The 13,871-nt window shown below is 52.8% G+C and overlaps 1 protein-coding gene across 6 annotated transcripts in view; it reads left to right on the top strand.

Annotated features, from left to right (window-relative positions):
* The first annotated feature begins 1,192 nt into the window (after positions 1–1,192).
* Positions 1,193–13,871, top strand: part of Bicra (BRD4 interacting chromatin remodeling complex associated protein) — a 76,348-nt gene continuing 63,669 nt past the window's right edge. For 2 of the 6 annotated variants that reach the window (XM_076572077.1, XM_076572073.1), the window contains exon 1: positions 1,196–1,422. The gene's annotated coding sequence lies outside the window, so the exon portion shown is untranslated. Of the gene's footprint in view, positions 1,423–2,537; positions 3,215–13,871 lie in introns of those variants that run through there. The other 4 variants (XM_076572057.1, XM_076572066.1, XM_006991448.4 and 1 more) reach the window with 4 other exon arrangements.

Below are 13,871 nucleotides of genomic sequence, written 5' to 3'. Positions count from 1 at the left end.
CTGAACTATATCCCTCACCCTCACAATAACAATGTAAAAGAATCAAGTGAAGCATAGCGACATACAAGTGTAATCCCAACACTTGTGAGGTGAAGGCAGGTGGAGCGTGCAGCCTGTGCCTCGTAGCAAGACCTCGTTTAAAACAAAACAAAAAAACAAAAAACCCCAAACAATTAAAATGTATGCTGAAATAAATATTATGGGTAGTGACAACATGGGATCAACGATAAGGCTTAAAAAAACAGATCAATCAGTCGTTTATGCGACACAAATTTATTTGATACCTACTGTGTGCATGCACCAGGTTTTCTGGGGCCCGGGAGTAACAGAAGGGTACGTGAGACCTGAATGTTAAGTGATCAGGTCAGTGCGGTCGGGGAAGGCAGGCCAGAGAGGTCTGGGGACGCGCTGCTCAGGGATAAAACGCCCGCTCACCAGGTGCTCTGCGAATAAACAGACTTGTGACTCCAAGCGTCGCGCAAAGGATTCTAAGCTTCAGATCTGCGCTGTCCGAAAGCCATTGAGCAGGCTCTCTAGCAGGTCCGACCATGGTCCCCGCGCCACAGCAGCTCAAGACTCCTAGGCTCGGAAAGACTTGATACGCCACGCCTGGAGTCCCGGTCACCCTCAATGTTGCCATCCCCGGCACTCTCTGAGTCCGACGCGGAGCAGCAGCACTGTCTCACATCCTCCTGTAGCCTCGACAGTAGATCTCAGCACGTCTTCTGAGGCGTCTTGGGGCGCATCATCCCGCAGAAGCCACCATCTTGGGCCAGGGAGCACAACACTTCTTCCCTAGGCGGACCTGCCGCGGGGATGTGGACGGGCACGAACAAACCCTCCAGCTCCTCTTGCACCGCCACCAACCTGAACCCAGCTGCTAGTTTCCGACCCACTGCACCGGAGCCGAGCAGGCACTCCGGCAGCCGAGCCGTGCCAAGAGAAGGGGGCGGTGCTGCCACTCCGTGCTCCCGCCCACAAAGTGTGCACTCTTTTATTGGCTACCAGAACCGCCGCTCTAGCTCTCATCACCACGATTGGTTATCTGCTACACCAGAGGCGGAGCCTCTCGACGCTCCTCCTCCTAGCTGGGCGGAGGGGAGGAAGAGGAGGAGGAGGAGGAAGGGGGGGCGGGACACAAAACCAGCAAGAATTTTTTTTTTTTTGCATTTAATTAAAAAAAATTTTTTTTTTTTGCATACCCGAGGGGCGCTCCCCGGAGCGGGGCGCGGGGCCGGGGCCACGCGGGGCCGCTTCGTTGCAAGGGCGGTGGCGGGCCCGGGCGCAGCGGAGCCGGGCCCCGCCATGCGATCAGGCAGTGCGCTGACCGGCCCGGCCGGCCGGCCCCTTCTGGGTCCTCCCTGTGCAGCCCGTGCGGGGCCGTCCCGGAGACCCCGCGCCGACGGCTGCTCAAACATCAGGGTGAGTTTCTCACAATGTAGCAATTTCTCTTTAAATCTCTTAACTCTCTCTACCTGCGAGTCGGGGCTGTGACAGGGCGCAAAAGCGAGGGAGGGAGTGGGGCTCGGCGGCGAGGGTGTGTGTGTTGAGGGGGGAGAGCCGGAGCTGGGGCCGAACCCACTCCCCCCCGACACTCCACACTCAGCCCCCCAACCGGGGCGCAGCGCCCGCCGCCGCTGCTGAGACTGGATTTTTTTTTTTTTTTTTTTTTTTGGTGATCGGCGCCCACCACTATCCGCGCACCCCCATCCCAGGTCTCTTCTCTCCCGCCACCGCCGCCGCCCCGATCTTGCAGGGATCTCCCCCTTCATTGCGCCCCGATCCCAAACCTTGCGCCCCGGTTTCCTCTCCGGGATACAATGCAACGGAGGAGAGGGGCGAGCGCGAAACGTCCCACGGGGGGAGGGGCGGGGACCCCCCACCCGCCTTGGGGACCCCCTCCCCTCCTCGTGCTCCCCGCCTTTTCTGGGGAGAGGCGAGAGCCATAGAGAGACAGCTGGATCCATCTCCTCCCCCTCCTGTCGCGCGTCCCGTGCGCCCCCCTCCCCAAGTCCTTCTTGGGGGTGCCTGGGAGAACCGGGGGTCCTCTGCAGGCTTGTAGGGAGTGATGAACTGGGATGCAGGCCATTGGGTCTCCCTCTCTCCATCGCCCCTAAACAATGAGAGGAGTTGACTTGGTTCCCCTACCCCTGGCAGGGAGCGTAGGGGACCCCCGCCCCCTCAGCTGTCTGGTCCCGCAGGGGGCCTGTTTCTGGGGATCAAAGGAAGGGGAAAGGGGAGCCTCCACGCCTGTCACCTCCTGGGATTTGGGGTGGCCCCTGAGCTCCAACTCCGTGGGCCTGGGAATGGGAGGCACCAGGCCCAACCCGGGCACCGCGCTCCGGGTGGTGACCTTTAGACAAAGGCAGTCCTTTCCCCCGGGGTGATCCCGGCCAGGTCCCTGCGGAGGGCTGCCAGGCCGCGGGCTCGGAGGGAGAGGAATGGGATGGATGGATGGGTGGGTGGGTAGGTGGAAGGAGGAGGGAGGAGGAGGCTTGGGACCATCTGGTTTTCCCATCGCTTTGGCTACCCCGGCTGCTTCTTCAGCTCCTGTCACCGGCAGCCGCGGGGAGACAAGGGACCAGGGAGCTGCCCAGCCAGGCCTTGGGCCTCCGCCAGCCGGCGGACCCGGTGACGAGCCGCGGGAGGGCGCGGGCTCGGGCGCCCGCGGTGATTGGAAGGCATAGTGGTTCCTTCCTCTCCGCGCCCCTTTGTTTTGCTTTGTGGTTCGGAGCAGCTGAACGTCCCTGGAGGTGGGGTCAGAGGCTGCCGGGTCAGCTCTCCAGGGGTAGTCTTGGTGACAGGGCCCTCGAAGGTCCCCAGCCTGTGCGCTTGCATTTGGTACCCCACCCCAAGTCTTAACCGTTCATCCCCCTTTGTCGCTCCCCTCCCAATGTAGTGTAAGAAAATCTGGGGACGTGTAGAGAACACCCAAGACTCCGGGCTGGAAGTCAAGAGATCTTTGGCACACAGCCTCTCCCCACACCTGCACGCTAGGTCAACTCTGACCCCAACCCCCAAGATGAGGAAACAAGGGAAGCCACGCTTTGAGACCACCCCTTTCCTCTGCCCCATGGGACTTATCAGTTGTTTACCTCGGTACCCTGCCTTCCTCTGTAGCTCCCCCACCTCCCAGAAGCCGGAAATAACCACTCTCTACCCCGGATTGGCGACTGCTAAATGTTTTCTACCCTGGTTACAGTCTGAGGAGTGAGTGAGTACAACGAGTGTTCCCATTTTCCAGGCAGACTCACTGAGGCCTAGAGTGGTTAAGAGACTAAGGTCACACATCTCGGTCACTCTGAACCCCAGTTCACGACACCCTAGCGTTTATCCAGTCTAGTTCAAACCAGCTGCCTCTCGCTCTTAGTACTTTGTCCTTTTGATTTCAGTGGACCTGGGTTTTTGGAAGGATCTGCCAGATGTTTTCCCCTGAAAGGGCTCAGCTGGATGGATGCTTTCACCTGTGTCTAGTGTGTGTCGGGACAGGGGGACCCCCGGTCTAGCTGGATGAAGGCTTGGCATCGCTTGGGACCCAGCCCCACTGTTACCCACCACTTCATCTGACTGGGACTTGGCTTGGTGGCCGACACTTGATTGCAGAGAGGGGAGCCGCCCCGATTGTTGGACTGGGACTGTTGTAGTGGTGTCTGTCTGCTTCTCTGGCCCGGGGACCCACATGGTGTTTTGGTAACAGCTGAGAAAGAACTTGTATCTCAGGCTAGCCCTAATCTTAGGCAGGCAGGTCTGTAACCTGCCTGGGTCAGTTACCCCCCACACACACACACACACTGTGAAAATGAAATTTCTTTGAGCTGACCTGACCCGAGGGAAGGGAGTAGACAAAAGTGTGATTTCTATTTCATCTTAGTTTAGGACAGGCATGGCCTGGGGGTGTGGTGGAGGCATGAATAGTGTGAGGGAACAGAATAAGCGTGGTCGCCCAACACTCTTGTTCCAGTGCTGGGCTGTGCTCACTGGAGGGAGAGTGCTGCTGAGTCCTTTTTACAGGAAGGTAAACTGAGGCCGGGTTTGTGCTCGCCTGCGTCGGCCAGGCAGCAAGGGCCGACGACAAGGTTGAAAGGGTTCTTCATGCAGCATAGGCTCTGATTCTAGGGGTGTTGACAGACCCATGCTCCCCGACTGATCTCTTCCCTTGTTAAGGATAACATAACTTGAGGATAACCCTGAGGCAGGGCTCACTTGGAGGAAAGGGGCTTTGGGGAACACTGACTTCTGACATTCAGTGTGTCCTGAAGAGAGGTGCCCACTTGGGGAAGATGGGAGAAACTTGAATTAGGCCCAAAGGGGGACAGTCCCGTGTCTTGTCTACTTCCCGGAAACCTCTTGACACCTTTGCTAACCCTTCCTCAGGATATGGAGGGTGTGGGCTGCCTTGGCCTACAGAAGGACCAGAAAGACCAGATGACAGTATCAAGCCTTTGGGTCACCTGGGAGGAGAGGGGAAGGAGGTTCTAGGGTCTAGGTCAGGTTCTCTAGCCCTAAGGCCAGACACCAGCCAGCCTTCCAGGAGGATCCCCCCCCCCCCCCATTCCCCCAGGCTTCCTTGACTCCTAGTCTCAAGAATGCAGAGGGCTGCTGCTGGGGGATGTTAATTGGAAACAGGAAAACATGGCATTCCTTCGAAGGAGCCTGGGCTGGAAGCAGGCAGGCCTGCCATTTCCCTGCTCCCACCCTGCAAGGCAGGAGCTGGGGTGGGAGGCCTAGGTCATCTCATCCTGGTCTCCTCCCCTGGTTCTTGGATGCAGCCCCCAGCATCCGCCTTGCACCTGGCTCCCTCTCCCCAGCAGGGTCATACCCCCCCCCCCATCTCTTTGCTTTCTGGTTTTGTTTTGTTTTTTTGTCCCGAGCTATGAAGGATATGCCACACCATAGCTTCAAGCAAGGTCGGGAAGTGCTAAATTGAGTGGTCCCCAAGGATTCCTCCCCCCACCCCTAGTTCCCTCTCTGCCTATAACAGCCCCTGTTTGACTGGTCCCAATTGACTGAAGCCTTTGTGTCTCCAGGACAGGCAAGGAAGGCTCCCTAGGAGACGGCCTGAGGAGCTTTCTGAAGGCATTTCCAGTTTGGGGGACAATGAATTTTGTGTATGCCTTGTGTGTATTCCTGGGATCTGTCTGGTGGCTGAAGAGGCAGAGGGTGTCATTGTTTCTGTTTCTTCTATTGTTTTCAGGGGGGGGGGGGCGGCTGTTAGGGGCCAGGCCCTAGGTCAGTGCTGTGCTGGAACCCAGGTCAGCAGGAGATATGCTGGACTCCCTGCTGCAGGGCTTGATTAGTTCTGTCTGGGTGGCTTGAGATACTCCAAGGAGGAAGTTGAAGCTGGCCCGCTGGATCCTCCTCCCTGCTTCAGAGTTTTGTGTATTGTTTTGGTTTTGTTTTGACTCTTATTTATTTATGAGTGTGGGCATGCACTCGTTGAGGTCTTATGGACAACTTGCAGGACTCTGGTCTCTCCTACCATGTGGTTCCCAGGGATTGAACTCTGTCTACAATCGGGCTTGACGGCAATCACCTTTATCCTCTGAGGTATCTCACTGGCACCCATCCCCCTTTTAAGACACTGGTTCCACTTAGCCCAGGCTAGCTCGGAGAATGACCCTGAACTCCTCACACTCCTACCTCTATCTCCAGTTGGCTGACAGTCTGCCACACCAGATTCATTTCTTCCCCTGCCTTCCATCTTTCCCCCGGCTTCCTCCCCAGGGACTTCTCAACTCTAAGGTTGTGTGCACGTCTGTCTCCCGAGAAACTGATTTTGTACAGCATGCCCCACATTCTCCCATTGTCCTGCCCTGTGCCTTTTTCACCTTAATTTTCTAGAACACCTTCAGTGTGACTTTTCCATCTTTTTTTTTGGGGGGCGGGGGGGGGGGGCTCTGTGGTATTCTACTGGCTACACAAACTTCATTTCCTGTGACAGTGAGGCTATGTTACCATGTCTTGCCAGCCTGCTGGATCAAGGCCTGGTAGCTCCCAGAGGCGTCTGGGATGCTGTACCTTAAGGAAGTCATTCTCCATCCTGGATGTTCTTATCCAGCCTGTCTGCTGAGCTGCCTTAAAAGGCCTCATGGTATTTGTATCCCATGGTGTCCTTGCTTCATTCCCCTGCTCATGGCCTGCATCTCGTGTGTAATTGTGCAGAGCAGGACCTTGGCTCTGGAACCCAGCTGTGGGTCTGAATTTCAGTTGGCAACTTGCTGGCCTGATAGGGCTTGTTGGCTCTGGACCTGTCTCTCTGTCTCTCTCTCCATGAAACCCAGGACCAGCCTTAGCCCGTAGCTTGAGGGAATACAACTCTGGTGAAGTTCCTGAGTCACTGTGTCTGGGGTCTGTCCCATCTCAGCCAGTTCCTTTTCCAAGCAGCCTTTTCAACCTACCTGGCTGGACTGAGAATTTGTAATGGAGAGGCACAAAACAGGATGCTAGATTTCACAGTGCTGGATCTGGAACTCAGGGTCTCCTTGCATGCTAGTAAGCCACACCTCTAGCCCCTCACTGGGGGATTCTAGGCAGGGGCTCTACCACTGAGTCACTCCCTGACACATCTTTTTATTTTAGATTTTGTTGCCCACACAGTCCTTGAACATTTTAGAAAACATTTATTTGCGTGTATGTGTCTGTCCATGGTTGTATGTATACGAAGTTCAGTGGGCAGCGTCACCTTCCCCCTTGTTGGAAGTCAGGTCTCTCTCACTGTTTGCCCCTGTTCTGGGTGCTCCAGACTAGTCAGCCTGAAAGCTGAGGGGAAGGTTCCTGTGCCTGCAGCCCATCTCACAGTGGGAATGCTGGCATCATAGATACTCTGGCTTTTACATCCCGGGATTGAGTTCAGGTTGTCAGGCTTGCACAGCCGTCTCCCAGGTCCCAAGTCCTTGAGCCGTTCTTTCGGTCAGTTCCCCGGTGGTTTGGATGACGGGTCTGTAGAGGGTCTTCTCTATTTCTTACACATGCTGTGCCATTGAGTTCCACCCAGTGCCCCAGGATTGGCATTTTACTTTACTTTCTATGTGCGTGTATGAGTGTATATGTGGGGTGTGTGCGTGTGCGTGTGCGTGTGTGTGTGTGTGTGTGTGTGTGTGTGTGCATGTATGAGTGTATATGTGGTGTGTGTGTGTGTGTGTGTGTGTGTGTGTGTGTGTGCGCGTGCGCGTGCACATGCCTGTGCAGGTGCAGAGGCCAGAGGGAGGTTCCAGGTGTCTTGTGCTGTCACTCCTCTCACCGTATTCTTTTGAGACAGGGAGTCTCAGCTTGGAACCAGCTGGCAGCTGTCAGTCACTGTGTTTTGACTCCCGTCCTCTCCCTCAGTGCAGGGGCTGTCGTCTTGCCTGACCACACCTGGCTTTTTTTTTTTTTTTTTTTTTTGGTTTTTCGAGACAAGGTTTCTCTGTGTAGCTTTGCGCCTTTCCTGGAGCTCACTTGGTAGCCCAGGTTGGCCTCGAACTCACAGAGATCCGCCTGGCTCTGCCTCCCGAGTGCTGGGATTAAAGGCGTGCGCCACCACCGCCCGGCCACACCTGGCTTTTTTTTCCCCCGAGTTCTGGGCGTCTGAACTAGAACTCAGTTCCCCGGGCTTGCACAGAGAGCACCTCTACCCGCTGGGTTTTCTCCCCAGTTGCAGTCTTGCATCCTGTTGATGAATGTGTGGGGATGCAGGAGTGTCCACGGTGAGTGTGTGGAGGTCGGAGGACAACTTGAGGGAGGCAGTTCTCTCCTCCCACCACGTGGGACCTGGTGATCAAATTCAGGTCATCAGGTTTGGCAGCATGTGTTTGTTTTGTTTTGTTTTTGTGTTTTGAGACAAGGTTTCTCTGTGTAGCCCTGGCTGTCCTGGAACTCTCTGTGTAGCCCAAGCTGGCCTTGAACTCACAGAGATATGCCTGCCTCTGCTTCTCAAGTGCTGGGCTTAAAGGCCTACACCACCACTGCCCAGCTGGCTTATTTTTTTCTTTAAGGTTCTTGTTTTTTTAATTTTTGATTTTCTGTACAGGGTCTCCCTATGAAGCCCTGGCTGGCTGGGAACTCGCTATTTAGACCAGACTGAGGTCTCATACCATCTAGCCTCAGTTGCCTTTGGGTAACAGAACATCCCCCTTCCTTGGATGGCTGTGAAGTTTAAATGGTTGAATTGCCAAAGGCTGCCAGCCTAGGCCTAGTCTCTGAAGGAGACTCCCGGGCTCACTTTGTTATAATTATTTTCACAGTTTGATTTTCTAAACTTATTTTTATTTTTAAATTACATGTATGTGGGAGGTAGTGGGAGTCGTGCATGTGAGTGCAGTGCCCAGGAAGGTCAGAGGTGTCAGATCCCCTGGAGCTGGAGTTAAAGCCGGTTGTGAGGCAGATGATGTGGGTGTCGAGAATTGTCCTTGGTGAGCTTGGGTCTTCTGGACCTACCGTACACCTTTTTTTCCAAGGCAGGGTTTCTCTGCGTAACAGTTCTGGCTGTCCTGGAACTCACTCTGGTAACCAGGCTGGCTTCGAATTGAGAGATCCGCCTGCCTCTGCCTCCCAAGTGTTGGGGATTAAAGGCGTGCGCCACCGCTGCCCAGCTCATACAATACCATTTTAACCACTGAGCCATCTCTGCGGTCAGGATTTTCACTTTCTGTTAGGGAAATGTAAAAGCGCCCACCCGGAGATCAAGGCAGTTGGTTTGTTACCCCTCTTCTGCCGGGATGTTTATACTGACGTTTCAATGGTACCATGTCCTAACACCAGCTGTTATTTGTTGTATTGTTTCTGGGGTCTTTTACCATCTCCAGGGGTTGCCCTGTGCTGTGAGGGGGTGGCACTAAGCCCATTTCTCAGGTGGGGCAAACAGATCACAAGGCATGTGGGGTTTGGCTTGCTTATCCAGTCTCCGAGTTCTCCATTTGGGTACTTAAATGATTTCTCTGTCTTGATCTTATCAGGTCTCACCCCCATGGGCCTCTGTCTGAATGCCTAGGTTTGGGGATTCGCACCTTGGATGCATGGAGTGTGGGGTACAGGTTCTAATGCTGTGGGTGTAGTGGTGTGAGCCTGAAATCCCAGCTACTTGGGAGGTTGAGGCAAGAGAATCCTGAGTTAAGTCCTGCCAGGAATACAGAGGAAGTTCAAGGTCAACCTGAGAAACTTAGTGTTAAAAATAAAAAGAGAGTCTGCTGCTGCTGGTGGTGGTGGTGGTGGAGGAGGAGGAGGAGGAGATGGTGGTGGTGGTGGTGGTGGTGGTGGTGGTGGTGGCGGTGGCGCATGCCTTTAATCCCAGCACTCTGAGAGGCAGGAGGATCTCTGAGTTAGAAGCCAGCCTGGTTTATAGAGCTTGTTCCAGGGCAGCTATGGCTGTTACACAGAGAAACCCTGTCTCGGAAAACCAATAAATAAAAATAAAGATATAACGAGGGCCGTGGATGTAGGATATCAGTAGTGTACCCAGAATCCCCCAGTGAGAGGCTGGGACTGTGAACCAGCAGCATGTGTGAAGCCCTGGTTTTGACCATAAACACTCAAGAACAAATACATTAAAAAAAAAGAATTGTTCTCATCAGGGGGTGTGGAAGAAGTGGGGCTGTAGCCTCTGTATAGTGGTGTGTCCCCGGCGTGACTGGGTCAGCTGCCTGGGCTTTAGACCTGGCTCTGCTCCTTCTGACTCTGGCTAGGTGGCAGGGCTGGTCCTTTCCTCTCGGCCTCAGAAGCGTGAGAATAGTTAAGTCTGGCTTCTCTTGAGAACCCCATTGTTAACCGCAGTCTGGTGTGGCCGAGTGTTCAGTGTGTGCCAGGCTCTGCACCGGCATCGGGGGTGAAGTGTGTTGGTCACAGCTGGCGGGAGAGCTCTAGAGATGGGCGACAGCGTTGCTCTTTCTGCAGTTTGATTGGGTCAGAGAAATAAAAGGTGGATGACTCAGGATCCCTCCCTCCCCCATCTCCAGCCAGACTCAGCTGCCTTTGCCCCTTTCCTATTGCTGGCGTTGTCCTGCCCTCTGCTTGGAGGGAACTCATGATTCTTGGGTGACCCTTCCCTAATTTCCTCTGTCCTGAGCAGGCTGGGGAGTGGGGGGGGGGGCAGTGAACTGAGATACTTGTCTAAGGTGGTGGGACCGTTGTTAATGATGCCAGGGACTTTGACCACGTATGGGCACTCCTGCAGCTTGCCTGTCCAGATGCAGGGTGGGCTGACTTCCACAGCTTGGGTCTCTCCGATACGCTGGACCTTAACCTCTCTCTTGCCTCTCCTGGGGTACATGCGGTGCCTTGAATGCCTGGTGTAGGGGAGAGAGGGCTCTTTGGGGGGATTGGTAGTTGCCGAGGTGCCTCGTGATGGCCCCTCTACTTCACGGTTTCAGTTACTCAAGTTGAGTAAGAGGGGTGAATGCAGTGTAGTAAGATGCGTTGAGGCCGGGCATCATGGTACACATCTGCCCTCCAGCGCTTGGGAGGCTGAAGTAGGAAGAGCACAAGCTAGCCTGGGCTACAGAACAAGACTGCCTCAGAACAAACAAACCCCCTGAAAATCCCAGTGTAGTGATGTATGCGTGAATCTCAGCCCTTGGTAGGTGGAGGCAGGAAGATCAGGAGTTCAAGACCATCCTTAGACACGTAGCAAATTTGAAGCCAGCTTGGGGTACAGAAGACACTGCCTCACAAAATAAAACAAAGAAATATGAATAAGCAAAAATGAGTTAAAAATACCTCCACGCTCTAGACAGACGGCCCACTGTTTCCTGTTAAAGTGGTTCTGCACAAGCATGTTGACCTGTGCTGGAATCCCAGCACCCACATCAAAGGGTGGGCATGGCCACTTGCGTGTCGGTTACCCTAGCACAGGGCAGAGTTGGGGGCTCACTGGCTGTCAGCCTAGCTCCAGGTTCAGTGAGAGACCCTGCCTCAAAAGAGAAAGGCAGAGTGTCATAGAGCAAGGCACTGCACATTCTCCGTTGGCCTCTGGGCACCTGCACACGCATGTACACAAATACGGTCTACACACACACCAGGACAGGATGTGGCTCATTTGGTAGAGTGCTTGCCTATGTGCACAGAGCTCTAGGATCAAGCCCTGACATCTCAAATTGAGCGTGGTGTGGTATGCTTGTTATCCCAGTGCTTGGGAGATAGAGGCAGGAGGATCAGAAGTTCAAGATTTTTCTCAACTATGTGGGAAGTTTATGTCCAGCCTGGGCTACATGAGCCCTTCTCTGCCTCAAAATAAAATACATGGTAATTGTCTTGAAAAACCATCTTCAGAGAAACAACGTCCACGTCATTTCTGGTAGATTGTTTAAATTATTCTATTTTACAATTTTATTATTGTGTGTGTCTATACACAGGCAAGGCAGACCTGTAACGGTCAAAAGACAGCTGTGGTCTGTTCTTTCCTTTCGTGTTGACAGTGTTTGGAGCTTGAACTCTGTGTCTCCAGGCTTGTGTAGCAGGCACCTTGATCCACGAACCATCTCACCAGCCCTAATTGATCTATCTGATTTCTGTTGCTATTAATCTCTTGCTATGCCTAACTTATAAATTAAACTTTATTGTACATATATGTGTATATGTAATATAGTTTTAAAGATAATTTTAAAAATAGTGTACGTTGTTTATATTTTATAAAAAATAAATAATTTACACATAAAAGTATTCTATATATTAAGTATATATATATACATATATACAAGTATATATGTATACACACGCGCACACACACATAATATATGAAAGACCATATCAGTAGTGTCTGGAAACATCCTCTAGAGGTGTCTTGGACTTTTTGCCCCTCGGGTAATGAAGGAGTGCTGTGAATCTTCTTTCCCATCATCATCCCCCCCCCCCCCCGGGCGTAATTTACATACAATAAAATATACAGGGTCCACCCTTGCCTTTTGACAAGTCCCGGCCAGCGCATGCTCTGGTGTAAGTCACACCTCATCTAGACACAGCACATTCCAGGCCCCACCCAGCATCTGTCCCTGATGGCTGTCATCTGGCTCCTGGGCCACCGAGGGCCGGCGGTGGTGGCATCAGTGTTTCACAGTCGTGGAATGCCACCTGTTGAGTGCTGTCTTTTAGTGTGCGTGTAAGGACGGGGTCTCATGTAGCACAGGATAGCTTCTAGTGTGCTCTGCAGCTAAGGATGGCCGTGGGCTCCTGTGCCTCCTCAGTGCTGGGGTTACAGGCAGGCATCACCATGCCTGGTTGCCCTTCAGGTCCAATGCCTTCTGTGTGCGTGCGTATGACATGAGTTACTATGTGTGCGGGCATGCGCTTGCCAAGACATGTATGTTTATGGAATTCAGGACAGCCTGGGGTGCCCATCCTTGCCCTCCACCTGCTTCGAGGCAGGGTTTCCTGTTTTGCCAAGCTAACAGGCTCATGAGCACTCAGGGAGTCTTGTGTTCCCACCTCCCATCTCATTAGGATCACTGGGATTTAGACATGTACTACTGTGCCCAGCTTTACCTGGGACCTGGGGGTTCCAGCTTAGATCCTCACTCTTGTTCAGCAAGCACTTTACTTACTAGGCCATTTACTCAGCCCCTAGGGCGAGCACCCTTCACTCAGTATCATTCTTTGTAGACCCACTGTGCACATAACAGGGGTGTGTTGTATGTAGCAGCACACTTGCACATGTGTGTGCCTCTGTGTGGAGGGCAGAAGTCAACAGCAGGTGGCTTCACAACAACTCCACCTTTTCCCCCCTTTACATTTTATACTTACATTTATTTTGTGTGTATATGAGTATGGGCATGCGTATTCCTTGGTGTGTAGTGGATTCCAGGCAGGGGCTCTACCACTGAGCCACACCCCCAGCCCCTCACTGGGGGATTCTAGGCAGGAGCTCTACTACTGAGCCACACCCCAGCCCCTCACTGGGGGATTCCAGGCAGGGGCTCTACCACTGAGCTACACCCCCAGCCCCTCACTGGGCAAATGTTTACTACTGAGCTATGACTCTAACCTTCACTTTTAACTTGGGACAGGCTCTCACTAAATTGCTCTGGCTGGCAATTAACTTGCAGCCCTACTTTGGCCTCTTGAGTGCTGGCCTCATAGGCTTCTGCCAGGCTTGGCTCGAGGCTCCTTCTTTTGTTTTGTTAGAGTTCCTGGTTCCTTACTTGGATGAACAGAATTCTCTGGTGTCCACCCAGACCTTTCCTTTCCCGAGTGTGACCCTTTTCATGGCTCTCTACTATAACAAATTAAAAGAAAAAAAAATTTTCAAGTTACATGTGTGTGTGTGTGTGTGTGTGTGTGTGTGTGTGTGTGTGTGTGTACCACCATCTGTGTATAGGTCAAATGACAAACTTCTCTCTTCTTTGGGCCACAGGGATAGAATTCAGGTGGTCAGGCTAGGTGGCAAGCAAGCGCCTTTACCTGCTAAGCCATCCTGCCAGCCCTCACCTTGATTTTTAAGAAGCCCGGAGCTAGCTGTGCCTTCCTTTTGTTACTGGAGAACACGTAGCCAACTTTGTACCTAACCACCCCCTTGCCAACATAGCAGAAGTGAGAGATAATTATTTAACTCAATTTCTAATAAAAATCTACTTAAAAAATATGTGGGGGGCAGTGGTGCCTCGATGATTAAGATTGCTTGCTGTTTTATTGTGAAGACCAGAGTTCGAAACCTAGCACCCCTGCCAGGCAGCTCAGCCGTGCTTACAGCTCTAGTTCCATACACTTACACACTCACACACACATACACACACACACTCACACACATACACACACATATACATACATATACACACATACACACACACACATACATATACACACATACTCACACACAAATACACACACATACACATACACACACATGGGAAAACAAAGTAAATTTTACTGTATGTGTGTATATGTGTGCATGACAGGTCACATGTATA

The sequence above is a fragment of the Peromyscus maniculatus genome, chromosome 1 (genome assembly GCF_049852395.1).
Source record: "Peromyscus maniculatus bairdii isolate BWxNUB_F1_BW_parent chromosome 1, HU_Pman_BW_mat_3.1, whole genome shotgun sequence".
NCBI lineage: Eukaryota > Metazoa > Chordata > Mammalia > Rodentia > Cricetidae > Peromyscus > Peromyscus maniculatus.
Note: the sequence above shows the minus strand (reverse complement) of the source record. Positions and strands in the feature narration are given on the sequence as shown.